The sequence below is a fragment of the Heptranchias perlo genome, chromosome 3 (assembly GCF_035084215.1).
Source record: "Heptranchias perlo isolate sHepPer1 chromosome 3, sHepPer1.hap1, whole genome shotgun sequence".
Lineage (NCBI taxonomy): Eukaryota > Metazoa > Chordata > Chondrichthyes > Hexanchiformes > Hexanchidae > Heptranchias > Heptranchias perlo.
In genome coordinates, this window is record NC_090327.1 from 135,760,090 (window position 1) to 135,768,570 (window position 8,481).

An 8,481-nucleotide genomic window follows, 5' to 3' on the forward strand; every position below is an offset into this window, starting at 1 on the left:
ATTATGGAAGGATGAGACAGGGTAGGGAAGCAGAAACTATGGGGATAAATTCCATCTGACCTGCCTGATTTTACCTGATGGGCTGTAAAACAGGCATCTGACCCAGAGGTTCGGTTAGGTTAAAATTGGGTCTTATGTCATTCAATATTAGATTAGGTGGATGAAGGGATATGAGAACAGGGTGGATGAAGGGATATGGGAACAGAGTGGATGAAGGGATATGGGAACAGAGTGGATGAAGGGATATGGGACAGAATGGATGAAGGGATATGGGAACAGAGTGGATGAAGGGATATGGGAACAGGGTGGATGAAGGGATATGGGAACAGAGTGGATGAAGGGATATGGGACAGAATGGATGAAGGGATATGGGAACAGAGTGGATGAAGGGATATGGGAACAGAGTGGATGATGGGATATGAGAACAGAGTGGATGAAGGGATATGGGAACAAAGTGGATGAAGGGATATGGGAACAGGGTGGATGAAGGGATATGAGAACAGAGTGGATGAAGGGATATGGGACAGAATGGATGAAGGGATATGGGAACAGAGTGGATGAAGGGATATGGGAACAGAGTGGATGAAGGGATATGGGAACAGAGTGGATGATGGGATATGAGAACAGAGTGGATGAAGGGATATGGGAACAAAGTGGATGAAGGGATATGGGAACAGAGTGGATGAAGGGATATGGGACAGAATGGATGAAGGGATATGGGAACAGAGTGGATGAAGGGATATGGGAACAGAGTGGATGATGGGATATGAGAACAGAGTGGATGAAGGGATATGGGAACAAAGTGGATGAAGGGATATGGGAACAGAGTGGATGAAGGGATATGGGAACAGAGTGGATGATGGGATATGAGAACAGAGTGGATGAAGGGATATGGGAACAAAGTGGATGAAGGGATATGGGAACAGGGTGGATGAAGGGATATGAGAACAGAGTGGATGAAGGGATATGGGAACAGAGTGGATGAAGGGATATGGGAACAGGGTGGATGAAGGGATATGGGAACAGGGTGGATGAAGGGATATGGGAACAGGGTGGATGAAGGGATATGGGAACAGGGTGGATGAAGGGATATGGGAACAGAGTGGATGAAGGGATATGGGAACAGAGTGGATGAAGGGATATGAGAACAGAGTGGATGAAGGGATATGGGAACAGAGTGGATGAAGGGATATGAGAACAGAGTGGATGAAGGGATATGGGAACAGAGTGGATGAAGGGATATGGGAATAGGGTGGATGAAGGGATATGGGAACAGAGTGGATGAAGGGATATGGGAACAGGGTGGATGAAGGGATATGGGAACAGGGTGGATGAAGGGATATGGGAACAGGGTGGATGAAGGGATATGGGAACAGAGTGGATGAAGGGATATGGGAACAGGGTGGATGAAGGGATATGGGAACAGAGTGGATGAAGGGATATGGGAATAGGGTGGATGAAGGGATATGGGAACAGAGTGGATGAAGGGATAAGGGAACAGAGTGGATGAAGGGATATGGGAATAGGGTGGATGAAGGGATATGGGAACAGAGTGGATGAAGGGATATGGGAACAGGGTGGATGAAGGGATATGGGAACAGGGTGGATGAAGGGATATGGGACAGAATGGATGAAGGGATATGGGAACAGAGTGGATGAAGGGATATGGGAACAGGGTGGATGAAGGGATATGGGAACAGAGTGGATGAAGGGATATGGGAACAGAGTGGATGAAGGGATATGGGAATAGGGTGGATGAAGGGATATGGGAACAGAGTGGATGAAGGGATATGGGAACAGGGTGGATGAAGGGATATGGGAACAGGGTGGATGAAGGGATATGGGAACAGGGTGGATGAAGGGATATGGGACAGAGTGGATGAAGGGATATGGGAACAGGGTGGATGAAGGGATATGGGAACAGAGTGGATGAAGGGATATGGGAACAGGGTGGATGAAGGGATATGGGAACAGGGTGGATGAAGGGATATGGGAACAGGGTGGATGAAGGGATATGGGAACAGGGTGGATGAAGGGATATGGGAATAGGGTGGATGAAGGGATATGGGAACAGAGTGAATGAAGGGATATGAGAACAGGGTGGATGAAGGGATATGGGAACAGGGTGGATGAAGGGATATGGGACAGAATGGATGAAGGGATATGGGAACAGAGTGGATGAAGGGATATGGGAACAGAGTGGATGAAGGGATATGGGAATAGGGTGGATGAAGGGATATGGGAACAGAGTGGATGAAGGGATATGGGAACAGGGTGGATGAAGGGATATGGGAACAGGGTGGATGAAGGGATATGGGACAGAATGGATGAAGGGATATGGGACAGAATGGATGAAGGGATATGGGAATAGGGTGGATGAAGGGATATGGGAACAGGGTGGATGAAGGGATATGGAAATTGTGGATGAAGGGATATGGGAACAGAGTGGATGAAGGGATATGGGAATAGGGTGGATGAAGGGATATGGGAACAGGGTGGATGAAGGGATATGGAAATTGTGGATGAAGGGATATGGGACAGAATGGATGAAGGGATATGGGAACAGGGTGGATGAAGGGATATGGGAATAGGGTGGATGAAGGGATATGGGAACAGGGTGGATGAAGGGATATGGGACAGAATGGATGAAGGGATATGGGACAGAATGGATGAAGGGATATGGTAACAGAGTGGATGAAGGGATATGGGAACAGGGTGGATGAAGGGATATGGGAACAGGGTGGATGAAGGGATCTGGGAACAGGGTGGATGAAGGGATATGGGAACAGGGTGGATGAAGGGATATGGGAATAGGGTGGATGAAGGGATATGGGAACAGAGTGGATGAAGGGATATGGGAACAGGGTTGTTGAAGGGATATGGGAACAGAGTGGATGAAGGGATATGGGAACAGGGTGGATGAAGGGATATGGGACAGAATGGATGAAGGGATATGGGAACAGGGTGGATGAAGGGATATGGGAACAGGGTGGATGAAGGGATATGGGAACAGAGTGGATGAAGGGATATGGGAACAGGGTGGATGAAGGGATATGGGAACAGGGTGGATGAAGGGATATGGGAACAGAGTGGATGAAGGGATATGGGAACAGGGTGGATGAAGGGATATGGGACAGAATGGATGAAGGGATATGGGAACAGGGTGGATGAAGGGATATGGGAACAGAGTGGATGAAGGGATATGGGAACAGGGTTGTTGAAGGGATATGGGAACAGGGTGGATGAAGGGATATGGGAACAGGGTGGATGAAGGGATATGGGAACAGGGTGGATGAAGGGATATGGGAACAGGGTGGATGAAGGGATATGGGACAGAATGGATGAAGGGATATGGGAACAGAGTGGATGAAGGGATATGGGAACAGCGTGGATGAAGGGATATGGGAACAGAGTGGATGAAGGGATATGGGAACAGGGTGGATGAAGGGATATGGGAACAGGGTGGATGAAGGGATATGGGAACAGGGTGGATGAAGGGATATGGGAACAGGGTGGATGAAGGGATATGGGAACAGGGTGGATGAAGGGATATGGGAACAGGGTGGATGAAGGGATATGGGAACAGGGTTGTTGAAGGGATATGGGAACAGGGTGGATGAAGGGATATGGGAACAGGGTGGATGAAGGGATATGGGAACAGGGTGGATGAAGGGATATGGGAACAGAGTGGATGAAGGGATATGGGAACAGGGTTGTTGAAGGGATATGGGAACAGGGTGGATGAAGGGATATGGGAACAGGGTGGATGAAGGGATATGGGAACAGGGTTGTTGAAGGGATATGGGAACAGGGTGGATGAAGGGATATGGGAACAGGGTGGATGAAGGGATATGGGGACAGGGTGGATGAAGGGATATGGGAACAGGGTGGATGAAGGGATATGGGACAGAATGGATGAAGGGATATGGGAACAGGGTGGATGAAGGGATATGGGAACAGGGTGGATGAAGGGATATGGGACAGAATGGATGAAGGGATATGTGAACAGAGTGGATGAAGGGATATGGGAACAGGGTGGATGAAGGGATATGGGAACAGGGGGGATAAAAGAATATGGGAACAGGGTGGATGAAGGGATATGGGAACAGGGGGGATAAAGGGATATGGGAACAGGGTGGATGAAGGGATATGGGAATAAGGTGGATGAAGGGATATGGGAACAGAGTGGATGAAGGGATATGGGAACAGGGTGGATGAAGGGATATGGGAACAGGGTGGATGAAGGGATATGGGAACAGGGGGGATAAAGGGATATGGGAATAGGGTGGATGAAGGGATATGGGAACAGGGTGGATGAAGGGATATGGGAATAAGGTGGATGAAGGGATATGGGAACAGAGTGGATGAAGGGATATGGGAACAGGGTGGATGAAGGGATATGGGAATAGGGTGGATGAAGGTATATGGGAATAAGGTGGATGAAGGGATATGGGAATAGGGTGGATGAAGGTATATGGGAATAAGGTGGATGAAGGGATATGGGAATAAGGTGGATGAAGGGATATGGGAACAGGGTGGATGAAGGGATATGGGAACAGGGGGGATAAAGGGATATGGGAACAGGGTGGATGAAGGGATATGGGAATAAGGTGGATGAAGGGATATGGGAACAGAGTGGATGAAGGGATATGGGAACAGGGTGGATGAAGGGATATGGGAACAGGGTGGATGAAGGGATATGGGAACAGGGGGGATAAAGGGATATGGGAATAGGGTGGATGAAGGGATATGGGAACAGGGTGGATGAAGGGATATGGGAATAAGGTGGATGAAGGGATATGGGAACAGAGTGGATGAAGGGATATGGGAACAGGGTGGATGAAGGGATATGGGAATAGGGTGGATGAAGGAATATGGGAACAGAGTGGATGAAGGGATATGGGACAGAATGGATGAAGGGATATGGGAACAGGGTGGATGAAGGGATACGGGAATAAGGTGGATGAAGGCTTATGGGAACAGAGTGGATGAAGGGATATGGGAACAGGGTGGATGAAGGGATATGGGAATAGGGTGGATGAAGGGATATGGGAACAGAGTGGATGAAGGGATATGGGACAGAATGGATGAAGGGATATGGGAACAGGGTGGATGAAGGGATATGGGAACAGGGTGGATGAAGGGATATGGGAACAAAGTGGATGAAGGGATATGGGACAGAATGGATGAAGGGATATGGGAACAGGGTGGATGAAGGGATATGGGAACAGGGTGGATGAAGGGATATGGGAACAGGGTGGATGAAGGTATATGGGACAGAATGGATGAAGGGATATGGGAACAGGGTGGATGAAGGGATATGGGAACAGAGTGGATGAAGGGATATGGGAACAGGGTGGATGAAGGGATATGGGAACAGGGTGGATGAAGGGATATGGGAACAGAGTGGATGAAGGGATATGGGAACAGGGTGGATGAAGGGATATGGGAACAGGGTGGATGAAGGGATATGGGAACAGGGTGGATGAAGGGATATCGGAACAGAGTGGATGAAGGGATATGGGAACAGGGTGGATGAAGGGATATGGGAACAGAGTGGATGAAGGGATATGGGAACAGAGTGGATGAAGGGATATGGGAACAGGGTGGACAAAGGGATCTTGGAACAGGGTGGATGAAGGGATATGGGAACAGAGTGGATGAAGGGATATGGGAACAGGGTGGATGAAGGGATATGGGAATAGGGTGGATGAAGGGATATGGGAACAGGGTGGATGAAGGGATATGGGAACAGAGTGGATGAAGGGATATGGGAATAGGGTGGACAAAGGGATCTTGGAACAGGGTGGATGAAGGGATATGGGAACAGGGTGGATGAAGGGATATGGGAACAGAGTGGATGAAGGGATATGGGAACAGAGTGGATGAAGGGATATGGGAACAGGGTGGACAAAGGGATCTTGGAACAGGGTGGATGAAGGGATATGGGAACAGGGTGGATGAAGGGATATGGGAACAGAGTGGATGAAGGGATATGGGAACAGGGTGGATGAAGGGATATGGGAACAGGGTGGATGAAGGGATATGGGAATAGGGTGGATGAAGGGATATGGGAACAGGGTGGATGAAGGGATATGGGAACAGGGTGGATGAAGGGATATGGGAACAGAGTGGATGAAGGGATATGGGAACAGGGTGGATGAAGGGATATGGGAACAGGGGGGATGAAGGGATATGGGAACAGGGGGGATGAAGGGATATGGGAACAGGGTGGATGAAGGGATATGGGAACAGGGTGGATGAAGGGATATGGGAACATAGTGGACGAAGGGATATGGGAACAGGGGGGATAAAGGGATATAGGAACAGGGTGGATGAAGGGTTATGGGAATCGGGTGGATGAAGGGATATGGGAACAGAGTGGATGAAGGGATATGGGACAGAATGGATGAAGGGATATGGGAACAGGGTGGATGAAGGGATATGGGAACAGGGTGGATGAAGGGATATGGGGACAGGGTGGATGAAGGGATATGGGAACAGGGTGGATGAAGGGATATGGGACAGAATGGATGAAGGGATATGGGAACAGGGTGGATGAAGGGATATGGGAACAGGGTGGATGAAGGGATATGGGACAGAATGGATGAAGGGATATGTGAACAGAGTGGATGAAGGGATATGGGAACAGGGTGGATGAAGGGATATGGGAACAGGGGGGATAAAAGAATATGGGAACAGGGTGGATGAAGGGATATGGGAACAGGGGGGATAAAGGGATATGGGAACAGGGTGGATGAAGGGATATGGGAATAAGGTGGATGAAGGGATATGGGAACAGAGTGGATGATGGGATATGGGAACAGGGGGGATAAAGGGATATGGGAATAGGGTGGATGAAGGGATATGGGAACAGGGTGGATGAAGGGATATGGGAATAAGGTGGATGAAGGGATATGGGAACAGAGTGGATGAAGGGATATGGGAACAGGGTGGATGAAGGGATATGGGAATAGGGTGGATGAAGGGATATGGGAACAGAGTGGATGAAGGGATATGGGACAGAATGGATGAAGGGATATGGGAACAGGGTGGATGAAGGGATACGGGAATAAGGTGGATGAAGGCTTATGGGAACAGAGTGGATGAAGGGATATGGGAACAGGGTGGATGAAGGGATATGGGAATAGGGTGGATGAAGGGATATGGGAACAGAGTGGATGAAGGGATATGGGACAGAATGGATGAAGGGATATGGGAACAGGGTGGATGAAGGGATATGGGAACAGGGTGGATGAAGGGATATGGGAACAAAGTGGATGAAGGGATATGGGACAGAATGGATGAAGGGATATGGGAACAGGGTGGATGAAGGGATATGGGAACAGGGTGGATGAAGGGATATGGGAACAGGGTGGATGAAGGTATATGGGACAGAATGGATGAAGGGATATGGGAACAGGGTGGATGAAGGGATATGGGAACAGAGTGGATGAAGGGATATGGGAACAGGGTGGATGAAGGGATATGGGAACAGGGTGGATGAAGGGATATGGGAACAGAGTGGATGAAGGGATATGGGAACAGGGTGGATGAAGGGATATGGGAACAGGGTGGATGAAGGGATATGGGAACAGGGTGGATGAAGGGATATCGGAACAGAGTGGATGAAGGGATATGGGAACAGGGTGGATGAAGGGATATGGGAACAGAGTGGATGAAGGGATATGGGAACAGAGTGGATGAAGGGATATGGGAACAGGGTGGACAAAGGGATCTTGGAACAGGGTGGATGAAGGGATATGGGAACAGAGTGGATGAAGGGATATGGGAACAGGGTGGATGAAGGGATATGGGAATAGGGTGGATGAAGGGATATGGGAACAGGGTGGATGAAGGGATATGGGAACAGAGTGGATGAAGGGATATGGGAATAGGGTGGACAAAGGGATCTTGGAACAGGGTGGATGAAGGGATATGGGAACAGGGTGGATGAAGGGATATGGGAACAGAGTGGATGAAGGGATATGGGAACAGGGTGGACAAAGGGATCTTGGAACAGGGTGGATGAAGGGATATGGGAACAGGGTGGATGAAGGGATATGGGAACAGAGTGGATGAAGGGATATGGGAACAGGGTGGATGAAGGGATATGGGAACAGGGTGGATGAAGGGATATGGGAATAGGGTGGATGAAGGGATATGGGAACAGGGTGGATGAAGGGATATGGGAACAGGGTGGATGAAGGGATATGGGAACAGAGTGGATGAAGGGATATGGGAACAGGGTGGATGAAGGGATATGGGAACAGGGGGGATGAAGGGATATGGGAACAGGGGGGATGAAGGGATATGGGAACAGGGTGGATGAAGGGATATGGGAACAGGGTGGATGAAGGGATATGGGAACATAGTGGACGAAGGGATATGGGAACAGGGGGGATAAAGGGATATAGGAACAGGGTGGATGAAGGGTTATGGGAATCGGGTGGATGAAGGGATATGGGAACAGAGTGGATG